Raw genomic sequence first — 20,632 nt, forward strand, 5'->3', positions numbered from 1 at the left:
TTGGACTCTGAGGGAGAGGGTGGGATGATTTGGGAGAATGGCATTGAAACGTGTATACTACCATGTAAGAAACGAAGTGCCAGTCTATGTTCGATACAGGATACAGGATGCTTGGGGCCGGTGCATGGGGATGATCCAAAGAGATGGTATGGGGTGGGAGGTAGGAGGGGGATTCAGGATTGGGAGTTCGTATACACCCGTGGTGGATTCATGTCAATGTATGGCAAAACCAATGCAGTATTGTGAAGTAAAATAAAGTAAAAATAAAATTTAAAAGTAAATGAATAATTAAAGACAGTCACAGTCTGCAGGACTGGGGCTCAAGGTTTCATTATCTGAACTTGGGGCAGAGACACACAATTCAGCACCTAGCAGTTAGGAATACGACTGCGTAATCTGACAGAACTGGGTTCTGAAATTCACTGTTAAAAACTGTACCAAAGAGGGACTTCCCTGGTGGTCCAGTGGTTAAGACTTTGCCTTCCAATGCATGGGGTGCAGGTTCAGTTCCTGGTGGGGTAGATAATATCCCACATGCCTCAGGGCCAAAAAACCAGAACATAAAACAAAAGCAATATTGTAACAAACCCAATAAAGGCTTTAAAAAAATATATTGCTTTAAAACAAAATTCTGTGCCAATGAGAGGATACTTCTCTTGTTAGAGCCTCCTTTTCTCATCTGAGAATGATGATAACACTACCTCCCTCAGGAGGTTATTAAGAAGCTTAAAAGCACTGTCTTCTGTGAAGAAGAGCTTAGCGCATAGTAGTCACTCAGTCAATTACAGCCACCTGTCATCACTTCTCACACTTCACCTGCCCTTCATCCCAGCAGCAATCGCTCCCTCACCGCGGGTCCCTGAGCACTTACCTCCGGAGGAAGGGCTTTTCATTCAAGCCCCCTCCTCATATTCCAGTTCCAGTCTTGTTCGTGCTCCACTTCTGGCTGCAGTCAGAGAGCCTTCCACCCCCAGGCTCTGTTAGTGTTATGATCAATTCTACACACCATTCCATCAATTAGCACCTGGGAATTAAAATCCCAAGTTGTTAATTTGCCTGCACATAGGCTGACCCTCCCAAATAGATTGTTAGGTATTTTAGATCAAAGCTCATCATTATATTTTTTAGTGCTTATCAAAGTGTCCCAAATGTAATGGACCTTAACTTACATACAGTCAATACTCATTTATTGAAAAAATATATATATATTAGCATTGTGTATATATATGGCTTCCCTGGCAGCTAAGCTGGTAAAGAATCCACTTGCAATGCAGGAGACCCCAGTTCAATTCCTAGGTTCGGAAGATCCCCTGGAGAAGGGATAGGCTACCCACTCCAGTATTCCTTGCTTGGCTTCCCTGGTGGCTCAGTTGATAAAGAATCTGCCTGAAATGAGGGAGACCTGGGTTTGATCCCTGGGTTGGGAAGATCTGCTAGAGGAGGGCATGACAACCCACTCCACTATTCTTGCCTGGAGAAAGAAAATGAACAGAGGAGCCTGGTGGGCTCCATAGGGTCACAAAGAGTTGGACATGACTGAAGTGACTAAGTATACACACACACAAACACACACACGCACACATAAGGTATATATGGGGAGTGGTGGTTTTAGCATAAAGAAACCATGAGAAAGAGACATATCATTGACTGATACATATCTGCTATTTATGGATGGGCTGGATGCACAACTAATGTACGAAGAATTCTCCTGACATGAGAGAAAAATACTTAAAATATTTGTCTTAGAAGAGTCTTAGTTAGGACTTCAGAGTATAACTCAACAAACTCTTTTAATTAATATTTTATCTGGCTGGAAATATTTATGAGACATTACCAGCCTCATAAATGCAAATGGAATTTCTATAAATAGGAGAAAAAATAATTTCCTGTGTGTCATACTCTGGAGAGAAAACTTTAATTGTGAATTCATCTATTGCTCGACGGAGGAAGGTAAGAAGCAAGGAAGGGTGCACAGAGGCAGTGGTTCTGTGCACTAATTACCATGACGACGCACGAGAATTTTCCATTGCTTTTGAACACTGGCCTCATCAATTTCAGACAATGAAGGATGAACTTATACCTTCCAAGCCCCCTGAGCGGTTCTTCAATTGTGTCCCCGATGCTCAAATGTCACCTGTGCTCTTTGAAGGATTTGAGCATGAAAAAGTCAAGGTTCACCTCAATCCGTAACAAGCAGTCAGGAATAGAATCCTATTTCTCTTTTTTCAGGTCTAGGCTGAGAACTGGACCCAGGTTCTCTGCCTCCTGGCCCAAGGTCTATCACTGTGAGAACATTTACAAAATAAAATGGTATTACCCTACATTCTGCTCCACAATAAGCCAGGCTTCCCCCATCAGGACAGAAGAAATTCCACGGTCTTTATGCTGAACCCAGGACAGAACATCTGGGCTCAGGACATGCTTAAAGTGTGTGTCATGTGGTCCACAGAACTGCACCATCAAGACCTCTTGGAGAACTAGAAAATGAAGGACTGAAGAATTTTCTTCTCAGAGCGATAAACCATAAGATCAACCTGTGATGGATGAGCAGGAAGACAGGCTACATCCACCAAGGGATGAGATTTCCTGGTTAGTCAGAACCACAGCAGCCTCACTCATTAACGACCCTGTGCGGGGAGAGGAGAGGGAGGTCCAGGAAACCTACCTGGCTGCTCTGAGCTCTGTTGCTGGGGAGGGTGCCTGGGCGGTGGGCTGTGTGCACACTGATCCAGGGCAAGAGGAGCGCCCATCAGGTTGCCATGGTGAGACTAAACTGCCCAGCCGCTGCCGTGTCGCTGCGCTTACAGGAGGGGACAGGTTTGGTGCATCCAGCCCCAAGCATTGGTCACCTCCTTGTAATTAATAAACCAGGTTTCTTGTTTTTGCCAGTATTTACTTGATAAATATTCATGGAAGAGCTGTGTGAGGTGCTGGGGGCACAGCAGAGTACAGTCCCTGCCCTGGTAGATGCTGGTCTCATGCACCTGATCAGGTGCACCTGTCCCCAAGGTGGGGAGACACTCTCAGGGTCTAGGGCAGGGGCGTGGGTCCCCAAAGGCTGGGCAATGGCAGAGATGGGCCAGGGAGGCCCCCCACCACCACCTCCATGGACCAGTCCTGAGAGAAGCCTGCCACCCCTGCCCAGACAGCAGCCCTCCCTTTCCAGGGGGTCTGACGTTCCCAGGGTGTTCCTTACAACTCACAGAAGTTACAGACGGAAGGCAGGGGCTCATCTTTCCCCAAGGTGAGGAGAAAACCTAAAGGGAGGGAAGGGAGGAGGCTGTCAAGTGATGGCTCTTCGTCTGGACTGCTCCAAAGGAAGGCTTCCTGCTACTCCTACCTGGCCACAGGCCACCTGCCTCCAGCGAGGGCGAGAGAACCGCCAGTGATGCGCAGACAGCCCAGGAGCAGCGGGCTGTTTTCTGTTTCTAGACCCGCCCCCGTCTCCAGCCTGTGAGTCACGGGAACCCCCGGACCTCACTCCATCCACCGGAGCAAGGTCTCAGGGCTGTGGTTGCTGCACCGGGACTCTGGCCCCTCCAACATCCCGAGGAAAGCCTACCGCCTGCTAGGTTCCCATCTAAGAAGTGCGACTAAATTTTGCCAGCAGCCCCCTCAACGCAGCGCGGAGTGAAAGAGCAGCCCCTCCAAAGCTGAACCGAGATTTCTGTTCGCCTAGTTTCTTCCTTCTTGCGGTCTGCTGCACCGCACCCACTAAACACGCGCGCTCTCACGCGCGCACACGCTCCCACACACGCACCTGCGCGCGCGCATGGATCTCGGCCCTTGGCACCTGCACGACCAGAAGCACAATCCCGCCCCACCCTGCCCCCGTACCACCAGCGGGGGTGGCAGGGACCTGGCGGGAGTCTGGGGGGCGGGAGGGGGCACGGAGGGAGAGAGGCTGGCTGGGAGCCTAGCGCAGAGCCGCCAGCCGCCCCCCCCCCGACCCTCCCACCGGGTCTCGCTCCGCCTTCCCCATCCGATTCATTCAGAACTGATAGTGTCCCCAACACGTCGCAGGGAACCCCCGCCCTGCCGCGCCCCCCTACCCTTCCACCGAGTCGCCTGTGGTCCTTTACAAAGGTTATTACACATTGTTACACAGATTCATTGTACAGGGGACAGAAGGGGAGGAGGAGCCGGGGAGAGAAGAAGGCGGAGGGGAGGGAGGGGGGAAGGACGGAGGGAGGGAGGGAGAGAGACTGAGCGCCTCCCGCCGCTGTCGCTGGAGAAAGGGAGTGACTAGTGGTTGAGACTGGAGGGGGCTGGCGAGAGACGGGATGGCTTAGAAGCCTCTGCGCACAGGACCCACGCAGGGAGAGGCTCTCCGCAGAGTCCGAGGCAGCCCGAGATGGCTAATGCTGGAGGGTCCCCTCCAGGGCCCTGAGCGCCCCTGCACCGCCTTGGAGGGACACCCTCGAAGTTAGCATCAGTGGGACTTGGAAGCTCCGATCTCAACAAGTAAGTTGTCCTCTTTCCTCCTCCATTTTCCCCCAGCTCACTGGTTCTGCAAGGCGGGGTGCACGCAAGCTCCCAGGGTGCCCACTGTCTGGGAGCAGCTGGCTTCACCCTCACCTGGCGGTCCTGAGAGCCAGCTGCAGGGACTGGGAAGGGCTTTGGATGGGTCCAAAGTTCAGCCAGGAGAGCTGAGCTCCCCAGAACAGGCAGGCAACCCTGGGCTGGGAGCTTAGCCCTCAGAGGGCTGTGAACTTGGCTGTTCTGTTTTAGAGCAGGATACCCAGGTTCCCAAAGCCCCCGTCGGCTGGGTATGGGAGAGGCCAGGGCAGTGGGAAGGGGTCATCTCCCCTCCCACATCCTTGGGGGCAGCTCTGCCTCCAAGTGGGGGTATGAAGAGTCCCGGCAGGGCAGTGAGCTCCCCGGCCTTGGATCCTTGGCTTAATCTTGCTTTCTTTCAATTCTGGCCAAGTTGGCAACAGGGCTTTGCTGATTCTACCCGCCTGCTGCTCTGGTCACTTCCTGTGTGCCTGCCTGTCTCTTTTTAAACATCTTTCAAACTGTTCAGAAAGGCCAGGGGTCAAAGCTTCAAGGTCAAGTTTAGGGACTAGAGAGTGGCATCATTATTCCCGTGCTCCCCAACCCTGACTGTCTCTCTGAAGACCTGTGGCGCACCCCCTACCCCTACCAACCAGGGCTCTCCTCTCCAGCCTGTGGGGCAGCCTAAGCACTGCTGGCTCCTTGGACAAGCTCTGGCCCCCAAAGTTCCAGGGCTTGTGCCAGGCATCGGGTCAGGCAAGGCCAGCCCAGCACCTGTTCTGGGAGTCCCTTCAAATGCCAGCAGATCCGCAGGGCCTTGGGTGTTGGCTTTATGTCACTCTGTGCCCAGCTCCCTGCCCTCTTCTGAGCCTTTTAACAGAGCAGGTACCAACATCCTCATCCTACAGGTGAGAAAAGGCAGCTTAGCGAGGCCACGTAGCTTACCGAAGGTACACACCTTACAGGTGAGAGACTCCAACATGTATCACTATTTCATCACTAAGCTATGCACTCTAGGGCTTTTTTGCTTCACAAAGTACTTCTCCATGTGGGAGGGAGTCAGTGAAAAGACGCCAATATTTAGGAACCAAGTCCTGACTTGACAGACTCCTGTGCATTCTCCTGGACTCCAGTCCTCTGACGTGTCCATCTCACCAGTGTTAGAGGAGAGGCCGAGGCATGGAGTGCTCTGAGCGCTAGTAAGTAGCAGAGACGTTAACCTCATTATGCTTGCCCTCTGGCTTCAAATCCAGATGGTTTCCACTGTCAAGCACCAAGCCCAAAAGGTGTTTGACCTTCCCACATCCACACTTTTCTCAAAACCCAGGAGTAAATCCCATCAGCTGACTGGCGGAGGCCCTGGGGCTTCCTAGAATCTGGTGGGAGAATGACTGGGCCTTGGAAAGAAAGCCCCTTGGCTGGACTGTGATGTGAGAAGCCTGGTGTGCCTGACTGTGATTTTCAGCTATTGATCAGGCCTGAAATGGCCTCACTCCAATGTGGAGGTGCAAGGCAGGGACCTCAGAGAAAGTCCTGGGGTGCAGGTGGGGGATGCTTCTTGGCAATAATATCAGGGAGTCTGGAACACTTCCTGTGTGACCTGGAGCATTTTAGGTACATGATGAGTTTCTGTTTTTCTTCCTCCATTCGGTGCTTTTCCCACTGTTCCTCCCAGCCTCCCCTGACCTCATGGCATCCCACCCCCCTCCACCATTCTGAACCCACACAATCTGAAACTAACTTCACTTGGAACCGAAAGCTAGAGGAAAGACAAGCATTCTCTTACCTGGGAAGGAATGTTCGGGGGCTTTATCAAGTGTCCACTACTTCTCAGGCTCTCTTCGTTAATAACTAGATTGATAATAAATTGTTACAACAGTATCAATTAGAACAGCACCAGGGCCACTGATGGAAGAGGAAGCATCCCAAAGAGAAATGGTCTGTGCTTTCCGCAAAAGCACGGGGCTCCCGACCTCCCCAAACTGTGATCTAGATTCTCTGTCGCTCTTGGACAGAGAGGGCATCGCTCAGATACAGGCTCTTCTGTCTGCACAGCAGCCCGCCGGCATTAGGCAGAGATGGGTGAGCTCCGGCAGGCAGCAGCAGGAGGAGATGAGGATGAAATGGGAGGGAGAGAAGCCCCCCCCCCGCCACTACACTGTCCCAGAGTGTCCTGGGAGCCCCCTGCTGCCTTCTCTGACCACAGAGTCAGATCCCAGTGGGACTCCCCGCCTTGGGCTCCCCTGAGTCTTTGGGCACATCCTGAGCCAGGCAGAGCTCTTTCCTCTGTGGGTCCAGCAGAATCTGTGTGGTCCTGTCACTGGCATTCTCCTACCCATCAGGATGTACCGCGGGAACCCTCTGGGGCTTTCTCCCTGAGTCTGCCTGGGTTTCCTGTCCAGGAGACATTAGAGGTGCCAAGCTGGCCTGTGAGGATGCTGAGCGCAACACAGGCAGTGGGGGCACTGTCTTCCTCCCTCCTGTCTGCTCCCTAAATGGCCAGGCTCTTCGTGACTCAGGTGGTCAAAGCCATCAGCGACATCTTATGCATTCACATACTTGAAAACTGCACCCAGGTCTGTTTTTTATTTGTTTGTTTGTTTTTAAATCAGTTCAGCAATGATTGATTTGATCTCCTAGCATGTGCCAGGAATAATTAATTTTTGAAAACCTTGGAAAATGATTGTTCGGGCAGGAAGAGTTATGCTTTCCACTTAGGAGAATGTTAGCAGAAGTTTGCATTTTCTGAGCAACCCTGGTTGAATATTTAGGCTGCAGATGGGAGGGTGATGGAGAGAAGGGTGGGGCACAGGAAACCATTAGGTGGTTGGAAGGAGCCATTTTTAGATGAAATTTTCACCGTGTCGGAGCAACAGTCGGGTCGCTGAGAACCGGGGGGCCATCCTCAGATGTCTACAAGACTGGTCAGCCATGAAGGAATTGTTCTGTTTTTCCTAAAGATTAGAAGAATGGGAGTTCAAACGTGAAGGATTCCAGGGAGACATTTGGAAAAGAAAAAAAGCTGAATGTATTTCTCTAAGAGACCTGTGGAGTGGCTTTCTCTGGACTAATTTTACAACAGAGGGGACAGCTTCCCCTTGCTGAGCCTTGGCTGCTGAGGGACTGGGTACTGGCCTCTGCCAGGGCACCCCAGCTTATCTGGTGCCTCCTACCTTGACATTCTGATAAGTGAGCTATTCTAGTCCACAGAGCCCAGGATGGCAGTTAAACTTGCCAGGGGCTGTGCTGAGCTAAATGTCAGAGCCAAACCTTTAACACATGACCCTGGAGATCCTGGCTTGGGCATCCATGTCAGGTTCCATCATCACTCCAGACCAGAGCAGGCTGAGGGGCAGAGGTTGGGGATGTCTGATCGGTCTGGCAGGTGGCAACAGCACTTCCTGGTCAACAAGGTCAACCCGTATGGTGGCCAGGGAGGCTGGTGGCGAGAGTGAAAGGGAAGTGGAGGGGGTTCAGAGAGAGATGGTGGCAAGGACAAACTTTCAGGCTCCCATTCTCACGTCCTGAGTCTTGCTTGTTTGGGGCTGCGTGTTCTGCCTGCCCTTGCGTCCTCTTTTACATCTCATGATCCCAGCTGTAAACTCAGAAAGACCCTACTGCTACCATCCTGTGTTATTTCTTGCTGCTCATCAATGAAGGGAGGGAAAGTCAAGAGCGGAGAAGTGCCATCCGGGGCTGAACCTGTGCCCCTCGTCCTGTGCCTAGACTCTGCTCCCCTCCCGAGGTTGGGCTGTTGAGTGCTTGATACCCAGAGCCTGGCTGCGAGGAGAGTCATAAGACCAGCAGGGACGATGTGCCACCTCTGCCCAAGGAAGCTGCCCTCCAGCGGGGGTATCAGGTCCATGGATGCCCAGGTGCAAGACTTCTTACAAGCAAGGCTATGACAGCTGGCACACCTGGGCTATCGAAGATGACCCTGTCAGACATCAGGGGACACAGACCCCCACTCCCTCAGCCCCAAGTCCGGTTGCCTCAGTCACTTCGGAAAGTGCCCTTTATTGTATGGACTTAAAAAGTCTGTCATAGATTGCTGCAAAACTGTATGGAGCTCCTGTCCGAGGCCAGACCTTGTACAGGAACTGGTGATGGAAGAGTGTTCATTTGCCTGCCCTGGCCAGAGCTGTCTCTCCCAGGACTAACTGGGGGAGGTGGACATGCCACAGCACCGGGGAGGGGGGCGGTGGGGACAAGGGGAAGCACCACCAGACAGATGCAGGGGCCAAGAGGGCCCACAGGGCCAAGGATAGCTTTCCAAGGGGCTCCACAATCCGCATGATCTGGATCACTGTGCCTTTATAGTAAGTTGAGAAATTCAGTACACTAGCTACTTTCATTTTATTCTGTTTCAAAATGGATTTCTGTATTCTAGTTCTTTCACCCTCCCGTCTAAATTTCAGAATAATTTTCTCTGTATCTACAAAAAATCTGTGGGATGTTGATTAAGAGTGACATGAAATCTATATGTCAGTTTGAGGAGGAGTGACATCTTTACTGTGCTGTCTTTTCATCCGTGAATACTGCGTGTGTCTCCACTTTTTCAGATGTTCTTCGGTTTCTTGCGTTGGTATTCTGTGGTTGTGCATGCTGCATGTTAAATCGCTTCCGTCGTATCCAACTCTTTGCGACCCTATCGACCATAATCTGTCAGGCTCCTCTGTCCATGGGATTCTCCAGGCAAGAATACTGGAGTGGGTTGCTGTGCCCTCTTCCAGGAGATCTTCCCGACCCAGGGATCAAACTCGGGTCTCATACACCTATCCGCATTGGCAGGCAGTTTCTTTATCACTAGCGCTACCTGGGAAGCCCATTTTGTAGTTAACACAGTTCTTTTTGATCTGCCAGCAACTAACTGTGTGACTCAGACCTTCATGTTACTTTCTGTGAAATGGGTATAATGACATAGCAAAGAGCAAGTAAGACAGTTTTATTTCCAATAGACTGATGATTATCTTCTCTGTTCTTTCTTTTCTTCCTCCCAACTCGTGCTCTGATGCCCTCCTCACCACTCCCCCCACTCTCATCTCATCACTGTGTCTTTTCCTTTCATCCTTTGTGATCTTCATGCTCAGCTCCTTACTCTGCAGCGCTTTCTGTCTCTCTTATTCTCGCCGCTTCTCCTGGTCACTAATCCTTCTGTGATGTTCCTCTTGTCCCTCTTTATTGCGTCACATGGGAGCTCACTTTTCCTTGCTTTCCTCAGACATAACAAGTGATCCTACGGCCAGTCAGTCTGGATATATGTCCAGATTTATGACACTAGCTTTGAGGCAGTTTATTCCTTCTCCCCTATGCCTGTATTTCTTCATTTATAAACAGGGGAAGCAGGACTTAATGTCACATCTTTTCTGAAGTGGTTAAATGAGTATAAAGCATTTAGAGGGCTTTCCAGGAGGCTCAACTGGTCACGAACCTGCCTACCAATGCAGGAGACGTAAGAGAATTGAGTTCGATCACGGGGTCAGGAAGATCCCTGGGAGGAGGGCATGGCAACCCACTCCAGATTTCTTGCCTGGAGAATCCCATGGACAAGGAGCCTGGCAGGCTACAGTCCATGGGATCACAAGGGGTTGGACAAGACTGAGCAACAGAGCACACAGCATTTAGAACACAATCTGGTACATGATATGTGCCCAGTGGGATTCAACGATTATTACTGTCTCACTCTGAGTCTGGTCTTTTCTCAGTGGTCCTCTCACCTTCTGTCATTGTCCCATCTTTTTCACTTGGATGTAAGTCTATTTGTATTCACATTATATTGCTTTCTTGATACCGTCTTCTCCACGCTACTGTATCTCACATTGTCTGATCGTCATTGACAAATTGGCACCAACCCAGGAAATCTGTCCCTGGGGTTGTTGAGAGGAAACAAGTGGCTTTTCATTTTGATTTAATTATTAATCTGCTTTATTATTTAATGCAGACAATATCCTCACAGTGCAGGTTTATGGTGAAAAGGATGTATTATCACGATTCTGCTAACTTTCAGAGAGCTAGCCAGCTTAAAAGGGGAAAGTACTGGACAGACACAAATGTGGGGAAAATGTAAAAGCAATTAATTTGATTTTCATGGTTTTTATTTATGATTTTTCATACATCTACTCCAGGGGGCTGAGATGGTGAATTTGGATTGTGACCGGTGAGCCACGGCGGAGTGTTAAGATGAAGAGATGTTAGGATGCGCTTCCTAGGTGGCACTAGTTGTAAAGAACCTGCCTGCCAATGCAGGATCTCCTGCATTGTAAGACGCAGGTTCAATCCCTGGGTTGGGAAGATCCCTTGAAGGGGACATGGCAACCCACTCCAGTATTCTTACTTGGAGATTCCCCATGGACAGAGGAGCCTGGCAGTTACAGTCCATGGGGTCACAAAGAGTAGGTTATGATTGAAGCAACTTAGCACACACAGATGCAAGGACCCACAAGGGCCCACAGCAGCAAGCCAAAGAGGCGCAAATGTTCCACCTTAAGCAAATGAGAACCTCAGTTACAACTGCGGTTCCATAGATGCACAGCCCAATGGTTAGGTACTTACAAAATGTTAAATTCCTTGAGAGGTACATGTGATTAAGCCTTTCAAATCCATAATCCATACATTGAATTAGTCCTGATTTTTGCCCTTTTAAAAGCTAATGAATGTATTTTTGTCTCTATTTCCACCAAAGAATTGAACTCCTTACTCAAATGCCAGATCTGTCCACTCTCATTTCAGATGAGAATTCCATTTGCCATTAAAAACCCCTCAATGAAACACCATTTAATCTTTTTCTCTTTGCTTACTATCTGTATAATGAACTCCTCGTGTTTTTGTGTCTTTAATGACCAATTAAGTTAGAATTAGTCTACTGTGCTTCAAATAAGGTACATGTTCCTCTCCAGTTACCCAAACCTGACGCATAAGCTTATGTCTTCCTTGGAATCGTGGAGGAGTCCCACCCTCCTGCCCTCACCCCGCCACCAAGGATACAGTCTGAATGAGATGCTAGTCTGGGCTGCCCGAGGTTCTGAGGGTCCAGCTCACCCATTTTGCATCCAGTACCCTCTTCTCTGTGCAGCCAAGGGCCAGGGTCACTTGCTAGACCTACTGTTAAACCTTCTAGCATTTGTTTTACCCCAAACATTGAAGGCCATTTCCATGTCTCCAGCGTCATCATCGTGGAAGTGACTTAACCAGCATGTGTGTGTCCTTGGACAATTAGCCAACTACAAAGTGGGACTAAGGTCACTAGATTCTCTTGAGCCAGTCCAAGAGTTCTGAAAAGGCCCCATGGAGATGCCTATTACCATCATTATCCCATAATAAGTCCATGTAATAACAACACTGGTATTATTTCATGCTTCATACCTGCCCTTCCTGCTCCTGCTCAGTCGCTCAGTTGTGTCTGACTCTTTGCAATCCCCAAGCAAGAATACTGGAGCAGGTTGCCATTTCCTCCTCCAGGGGATCGTCCTGACCCAGGGATGGAACCCACATCTCTTGCGTCTCCTGCACTGGCAGGTGGATTCTTTATCACTAGTGCCCCCTGGGAAGCCTATACCTGTCCTTAGCCAGTAACAATTTGGATTAGGGGACCAAGTGCCTTATACTGGTGTTTAGCGGTGTACCATTTTCTTGGTCAAATAGCAGGTATTTCATTGACATCATGATTCCTGTGGATATTTCCATTTCTCATGCAGGAAAGAGACCCAGGGTTGGGACCTATGAAACAGTGTGTAATTCAGGGAAAGGTGTGTGGCCAGGGGGGCTGGGATTATAATTCAGGACCAAGATTGCACTCTGTCTCGTGCTCCAGGCTTGGATTGACATCAAGTGGAAGAGTGGGATAGTGTGAGTCCCACAGCTTCCCAGCCACATGACCCTGGGCACGTCCCCTACTTTCTCTGAGTCTCAGTCTCCTTATCTGTATAACAGGCACATTGCGCTTACTCCACAGTGTTGTGGAGATGATTAGGTGTGTTCATACACGTGAGGATCCTGGTTCAGAGACGAGTACATGCACACACACATAAACATATCACTTCCAGGGAGAGTCCCCAAAGAAACAAGTCAGTATAACCCACTGCAGGAAATAAATTGAACACATATTTAAAACAAAAACAAAACGAGAATGAAGGGCATAAGTGAAGCAGCCCACAAAGGACACATGCCCGCCAAGGAGCTCCCTCTGGTCAGGGTGTGTCCGAGTCAAACCTAGGGACAGCTGACTTACCCTGGGAGCAGCCCAACCCTGCAACCACACACACCTTGACTGTGCTCTAAACAGTAGTCCCGTGCTAAGTCCCCTTAGTCTCGTGCTAAGGGGCCAGATTCAAGGGCTCCCCTGGGAGGGAGGCAGATGGGACCTGGGAGTCTGCAACAGCTACCAAAGGAAGGTCATTCTGAAAGTCGGATGCAGCAGGGTGCTCCCCACCTGAGCGCCCCCACCTTACTCAGCAACCCCTCTGCAGTGGTCTCTGCAGCTCAGCAGTCAGGACTGCGGTGTGCAAGTCATTGCAGTGACCAAGGGTCCCACTCAGCAGGGCCTCTTCCTCCATCCTTATCCCACTGAAAGCCCCCCATCTCTCTCCTGGCATGTGCCCCGCCCCCACCCCCCACCCCCGTGCAGACACAGGACAGTTGTGCATCCCAGAGAGAGTGGTGCCAACATCGAGTGAGCTGTGGCATCCTTTTTCCTGGGCATTGGGCCTGAAAATGAAAAGCGAGAATATTAGTTGCTCAGTCAGTTTCAGCTCTCTGGGACCCCATGGGCTATAGCCCACTAGGCTCCTCTGTCCATGGAATTCTCCAGGCAAGAATACTGAAGTGGGTTACCATTTCCTTCTCCAGGGAATCTTCCCAACCCAGGGATTGAACCCAGGTCTTCTGCATTGCAGGCAGATTCTTTACTGACTGCCCCATCAGGGAAGCCCTGGAGCAGGGTTAAAAGGAGCACACTTTCCGTGAGCCCTAGCGAGCAAGGAACATCCTGGGCACAAACCAGCACCTGGGTCTGCCTCACTCCTCCCGCAGAGCCCTACAGGCTTCCTATTCCAGGATCTCCTCGTGGCTGGTAATCAGCATCCACTACAGCCCAGCCAGAAACTACCTCATGCCCCACCGCCATAGCACCCTCCCAGGACACTCCCACCACCTTCTCGAAGCATCTATAGTCAGAATCTCTTCCCACTGGGAGCCACTTCTGCCATCAGTGAAGCAGAGGATGTAATGCCTCCCTGGGTCCCTGCTCCCTGCAGCATATCTGCAAGATGAGTGACTGGGAGGAGAAGGCAGGTAGACAGAGGATGTACGGTGGGAAGAGCAGGGCCATGGCAGCCCTCTGCGTAACCGAGGGGACTGTAGAGGAGCAAAGCTGTGGGCGGGGAGATGGGGCTGGTTAGGAGCATGGTGGGAACTGAGCCAGTGCCCCATTTCTCCCGTGTGACACCCACATTGGCCTCCTGGCTTCCTTGGTACTGAGGACTGACAGGCTGTGTTCACTGCAGACTCGTTAGTGCAAACACGAGAGCTCGGAGGAGAATTTATTGGCATTACCACAACCCTTAACACCACAATCAGCCTAACTCAGAGTCCAAGCCAGCGTGTCCATATGGGGAGGAGCCTCTCTCTGAATGGGGAAACCAGGAGTATGAATTGGCTGCTGACAGACTGAATCTGACTCACAGATGGATTTTCTTTGGCTTGCTTGTTGTTTCAAAAATTGTTGAGTTAATTGTCAACATTGAAAAACAGATTTCTTGTTTAAAAATCTTCATTTCTAGCTTTTCTGGAAAAAGAAAGTAAAAGAACTTGCAGCAGCAGCAGCTCCACACTGTTGCCCGAGAGTATTAGCTGGAGCTGAGTAAGGCTGCCCCCTGAGCGTGTGTACTCACCGCAGTCCCCACCACTCCCTATAGTGTCCCCAAAACCCAGAGGAAGTTTTGGTTGCATTTACCATGTATTTCCCTGGTGATTGCATTTACCATGGGCTTCCCTGGTGGCTAAGATGGTGAAGAATCCGCCTGCAATGCAGGAAACCCAGATTCAATCCCTGGGTTGGGAAGATCCCCTGGAGAAAGGAATGGCTACCCACTCCAGTATTCTTGCCTGGATAATCCCATGGGCAGAGGAGCCTGGCAGGCTACAGTCCATGGGGGTCTCAAAAGAGTTGGATATGAATGAAGTGATTGAGCACACGTGCAGGCAAGCAAGCCAGTAAGAATCCTCGCTGACTTTGGAGTTCTTGGTTTCTAAGGAGATGACCCTACCCTCAGGCTACATACAGTCCGTGGGGTCACAGGAGCCAGACACAATGAAACAAAAACAAGGAGCGAGCAGGTTGTCTGGTCAGTATGCCCATGCGGTGTGTCGGTGGTCAGAGAAGCAGCAGTTCCTCTTACTGACCTCACTCACCTGCCTTTGGAGGCAGCAAAGTTGGGTACCAGCCTCCTGGATTCTGGTCACCACAGCGTGCCCTCCTCACTCAGGAGGGACAGATATTCACCCCACTCCTGGCAGAGGCAGACACACCTGAAATGAAGGGACATCCAGCCAGAGTTGTTCAAGGTGAGATGAGTGACTGCCAGCTCATGGTCTCTGGTCTGGAAGGGACCAGGGTGTCCAGACAGAATCAAAGGAGCTCTCAAGGATTATGTCAGGACACCGTGTGTTGCCTGCCACCCTGTCTCCTTGGAGCGATTAGAGACCTGTGTGAGTGGATACTGCTGTAGTGAGAAGAAGTCCAGGAGCCACTGTAAGCACAAACAAGCGGCTTTTAGCTGGGGACAAGAGCCGGAGGGTGGATGGAGGAGAGGGGGGTCAGCCCCAGCTCTACGCGGCAGCCTGGGCAAAATCATGAACTGGTTTCCAAGCACCAATCAGGATGTGTCGTCGGCTTCCTCCTCGGCCAGGTGTTTCAGAGCTCGGTTTAGAGGCTTTGGAATCAAATGTGTCCAATTCTGCCACTTAATAACTAAACGGCTTTAAGCAAGTTACTTAATCACTCTGCTTTTATGATCTGAACATGAAGCTGCTAAAACTGACTTAGTAGATGTGTTTGAGCATTAAATGAGACACTGCATAAAAGGCACCCATCACAGAGATGGCCAGTCACGGATATTTAGTATGTGAGCTTTTCTTTTCCTTCTTTTTTTTTTTTTTAATTTTACTTAAAGATCCAATTTTTTATTTTTATTCTTTAGCCATGCCACATGGCATGTGGGATCTTATTCCCTGACCAGGACTCAAATGCATATGCTTTGCACTGGAGGCATGAAGTTCTGACCACTGGGCCACCAGCAAAGTCCCAGTACGTGAGCTTTTGTGATTGTCCGTTCCTGTATCTCATGTCAAGAAGGCTCACCTCACTGTACTCACTGGGCACCCTCTTCGCCAAGTCTTTCCTGAGCCCTCCTCACCCGCCCAGGCCAAGCTGAATCAAGAACCCTGCCTTCGTCCCTCTGTCACTCTCTGTGGGATCTTTGTCTGTGTGTCCCCACCAGTGTGTAAGCTCCATGAGGACAGAATGTCGAGCAGGGGTCCTCAGTCTCTGTTGCCCGTCAGAATGGCCTGGGTCGGGCTCCCAGGGTGTAGGACCCAGGCATCAGTCAGCATGGCATCCAGCTCCCAGTTGATCACAGGGGGTACCCAGGGGGAGACTGGCCTGAGGACCAGCAGCATCAAGGTCACTGGGAGCTGCTGGGAAAAAATGCAGAGTCTAGGAACCCCAGACCTACTGTATCAGAATCTGCATTTTTAACAAGACATTTGTGCATGGGAAGCAAAGAAAAGGGGTGATGTGGTGCTCCATCCCCTACAACCCCCTCTCCTGAGCCATCATGTACATTTGTAAGTGATGCTCAGTGGAGGGTCACTGACTCACTGAACGAATGAATGAATCTTGTGCATCACAGTTTCCAATGGGCCTTCACACGCGTGGTATCACATATGTTGTCACCCAAATACTTTTTGAACGTGGACTCAAAGAGTAAAACCACCAGACATCCAGGAAATAAAAAATAGATTACCACCTAAGTTGATTAAAAAAATAGCTACAAAATGAGAGGATTTTTAAACAAATTACCTGATGGGTTTTTTAAGATGTGTTACTTCTGAGCTCGTTGCCATTAAGTCTCAGGATGCACTAAATAGAGCTTTGTTTTGTTTTTTTTTTTGCTTTTAAGGTTAGTAATTATGAAAGCTGGGAAACCAGGGCTGGCCCCCTGGGAGGAGCCAGCCCATCCGTGCAGTTTGGGCCCAGGCTCTGAATGGCTGGGACCACTGGCCGATTCCTTCCGGGCCAAGAGGGGCTCCACCATCAGATTCTGAGCCAGTGCCACCACCACCCTACCCCTCAACCCCCTGAGGCTCCCCCGGACTTTGCTGTCTGCTGGCCCGAGCCTCTTTCACTGCTGTTTCTGCACCAGGTTCCAGGCAGGCAGCCTGCAGGCGCATCTCCTCTGGAGCTCAGGTTCTCTTCTAGCTCCTGTGGTTGTGGCAAGATTTCCTTGTTTGTGCTTGTCGGACTGAAGTCCCTGTTTCCTTGCTGGTTGTCAACAAGGGGATGTACCCGGCTCCTGGGGTTCACCCACATCCCTTGCCATGTGGCCTCCTCCATCTTTAAAGCCACAAAGGGAACGTCTGTCCATCTAATTCTTCTTGTGCTTTCAGTCTCCTGCTTCAGGAAGAGCCTAGTCCTTTTAAGGGCTTATCTGATGAGGTCCGGAGAAGGGAATGGCACCCCATGCCAGTACTCTTACCTGGAAAATCCCATGGACGGAGGAGCCTGGTGGGCTGCAGTCCATGGGGTCACTAAGAGTCGGACACGACAAAGCAACTTCACTTTCACTTTTCACTTCTATGCATTGGAGAAGGAAATGGCAACCCACTCCAGTGTTCTTGCCTGGAGAATCCCAGGCATGGGGGAGCCTGGTGGGCCGCCATCTATGCGGTCGCACAGAGTCAGACACGACTAAAGCGACTTAGCAGCAGCAGCAGCAGCTGATGAGGTCTGGCCCACCCCAGAAGATCCTCCTTGCTTAGAGTCAAATGAACCAGAACACAGCCCTATTACTGGAGTGAGAATCGTGTCCCCACACCCGGGGATGCATCGGGAGTGTCTGGGGGCAGGAATCGTGGGGCCCTCTCAGAATTCTGCCTGCTTTCTTGTGCCCTCTCTGTTTCCAGTGCATACTCTGCTGATAAGACTTTTTGTTCTCCCTGCTTACTTTGAGGATCCTTGAGGACATTGGGGGAACTTATTCATCAGCCAATTAGGAGTCTTTTCATATTTAGTAAGCAGTACAACTGTATAGATTCATATAGCATAGTATACAATTATCTCAGTCTGAGAAGTGAACATATTCCCCTCCAATACTGTTCCTCCAATGCTCACTCAGTCATGTCCGACTCTTTGTGACCCCCATGGACTGTAGCCCTCCAGGCTCCTCTGGGATTTCCCAGGCAAGAGTACTGGAGTGGGTAGCCATTCCCTTCTCCAAGGGATCTCCCTGATATAGAGATCAAACTCATATCTCTTGCATTTCCTGCATTGGCAGGCAGATTCTTTACCACTAGCACCACCTAGGAAACCCCCAATACTCTTCCTCCAATCTCATCCCAAATCCGAGGGAACTCAGACTTTGACCCAGCACATCTAAGAGAGAAAGGAGGATATCACTAAGGGTGCCTGCTATGCCCATTTCACAGTCGGAAACAGTCTGAGACAAGGCTCCCAGGCCAGTGCTGTCTTCAGGATACCCTGCTGGTCCCCACGTGCAGTTTCTATCAAGCTGCTGTGTCCATGACTTCCTAAAGCATCCCATGACACAGAGTTTTCTTCACTGGGGGTTGGGTGGGAGATATCTTTTGAAATTCTTAATACAGAGGTGCATTTAAATGGATGTCAGATTAATGAATGCATCCTCTGAAATACAACTTCCTTTGAGTTTTCCTCTTTTGATTCTTTCTCCACTTGTGTTTTATATCAAAGAGATTAAACCACTTTGCCGGACTTGAAGCTCTGCCTCTCCCAGAAGCTTTAATCATGTCTGGGCACAGCTTTCCATTCAGTATGTAGGAGAGGATGAAAGATGGAAAGCAATATTGGCCTTGATGAGATTGAATAGGATTTGCTCACGTCAGGGCCTCTCCCTGGCCCTGCAGAAAGCAGTGCCCACACTCGGCTGGCCTCGGCCAGGCCCACGCTTTCTCCCTGCTTCTCTCTCCACAGACATCTGGGTTCAAAGAGGCAAGGCTAGAATACAAAGTATACAAGGCCTGGGCCTGCATTCACCTTACTGCATTATTACTAGCTCTGAGCACAGGAGTTGGACTCAAATAACTCTTCAATTAGTGCTTGTTCAGTGAATGCATAAATTAATACAGAGGATCTTGAAAATCTGATTAGAGAATCTTCATTGTCCATGAAAACCCCTTTGACTTGAGCCCACAGCACTGGAGACTGAGATTTCTAGTGTGGGCAATTTGCTTACTCTAAGTAATTTGGGGCTTCCCTGGTGCCTTAGACGATAAAGAATCTACCTGCAATGCAGGAAACCCAGGTTTGATCCCTGGGTCAGGAAGATCCCCTAGAGAAGGGAATGGCTACCCACTCCAGTATTCTTGCTGGAGAATCCCATGACAGGGGATCCTGGCAGGCTATGGTCCATGGGGCTGCAGAGAGTCTGACATGACTGATCCACTAACACTAAGTAGGAATCAGGTGGTTGAGGCTCCATGCCTGACACCTGCCCTACAGATCATACACGGGGCCTTTAAGTATCAGATGCTCCCTGCCTCTCTCTTCTTTAAAATGGGGTTATGGGACTTCCCTGGTGGTCCAGTGGTTAAGACTTCACCTTCCAATGCTAGGGGTATGGATTCAGTCCCTGGTCTGGGAGCTAAGAGCTCACATGCCTTACAGCAAAAAAAAAAAAAAAAAAAACCAAAAAACAAAAAACATAAAGCAGAAACAATATTGTAGCAAATTCAATAAAGACATTTAAAATGGTCCATATTAAAAAAATCTTTATAAATAGAATAAAATAAAATGAGGTTACTGTGCAATTGCATTAAATTTCAATTCAAGGAGAGTTTGTGCTTACAGTTTCTTTTTTTTCTCATATATTCTTTCCCTGAGTGTCCATGATCAAACTGAGGCAAACAGGGCTTTCCTGTTGTCTCAGTGGTAAAGAATCCACCTGCCAGTGCAGGAGGCACTTGTAGGATCCCTGGTCTGGGAAGATCCCAAATGCCCCGGAGCAACTAAGCCTGTGCATCACAGCTACTCAGCCTGCACTCTAGAGCCTGAGCGCTGCAACTGCTGAAGCCCACGAGCCCATGCTGGGCAATAAGGGAAGCCACCACAATGAGAAGCCAGCTCACCGCAACTAGAGAAAAACCCATGCACAGCAGCGAAGACCCAGCACAGCCAACAATAAATAAACAACTTAAAGAAAAGAAACTGAGGCAAAGAAAGTTAAGGCTGTTTCTCTTTGGATCCCAGAGCAGGTGTGTTGGATGTTAGGCTGGAATCCAGGTCTCACCCTGAGTTGAGCAGGTGATCCCTCCTGTGATGATTCTCACTCACCTGGAGAATGGGTGAGATCAGACCCACTATTCCTGTCTGCTGGACCCAAGAAGTTTTCCGATCTGGGTGGAGGTGTCCCAGAAAGCCTTTTTTTTTTTTCTGTGTCCAGTACAGACAAGGCTTTCTCCTGCGAGAATGTATGAAAGTAGGTTTAAAAATAAAGAAGGAAACAGTGCAGAAAATCAGTGGAAGGCTGCCCTCCTGAAAGAGCTGAGGGCAGAGAGTGTGCTTTCTTGTCCATGACTCATTCTCACGGGTACTGAGCCTGCCCTGCCCAGTGTCAGAAGCTGGGGAAGCCACAGGAAGCACTCTCAGTGGACCCCCCATCTGGGTTCCAGCAGCTGGGGTCCCCAGGAGTCCCCGGAACCTCAGCATCAGCAGCATTTCTCCTCATTTCTGGGCATCTCTGGTCGGGATTTAGTAAACAGTCTCCTAGCTAAGGGGCAGAGTGAGATCGTGCTTGGGTTCCTGCAAAGCGGCACCAACCATTCTTCCTCGTTTCATTTATCTCTGTAACTGCGACGCAGAGGACAGGGAGCAGGTGGCCTGTGC

General features: G+C 50.0%; 1 protein-coding gene across 1 annotated transcript in view; it reads left to right on the forward strand.

Moving 5' to 3' along the window:
• Positions 1–4,184: 4,184 nt before the first annotated feature.
• KCNJ5 (potassium inwardly rectifying channel subfamily J member 5) overlaps positions 4,185–20,632 on the forward strand; it is a 28,583-nt gene continuing 12,135 nt past the window's right edge. Inside the window, exon 1 of the mRNA XM_069564993.1 lies at positions 4,185–4,464. The gene's annotated coding sequence lies outside the window, so the exon portion shown is untranslated. The remainder of the gene's footprint in view (positions 4,465–20,632) is intronic.

The sequence above is a fragment of the Ovis canadensis genome, chromosome 21 (assembly GCF_042477335.2).
Source record: "Ovis canadensis isolate MfBH-ARS-UI-01 breed Bighorn chromosome 21, ARS-UI_OviCan_v2, whole genome shotgun sequence".
Classification (NCBI taxonomy): Eukaryota; Metazoa; Chordata; class Mammalia; order Artiodactyla; family Bovidae; genus Ovis; species Ovis canadensis.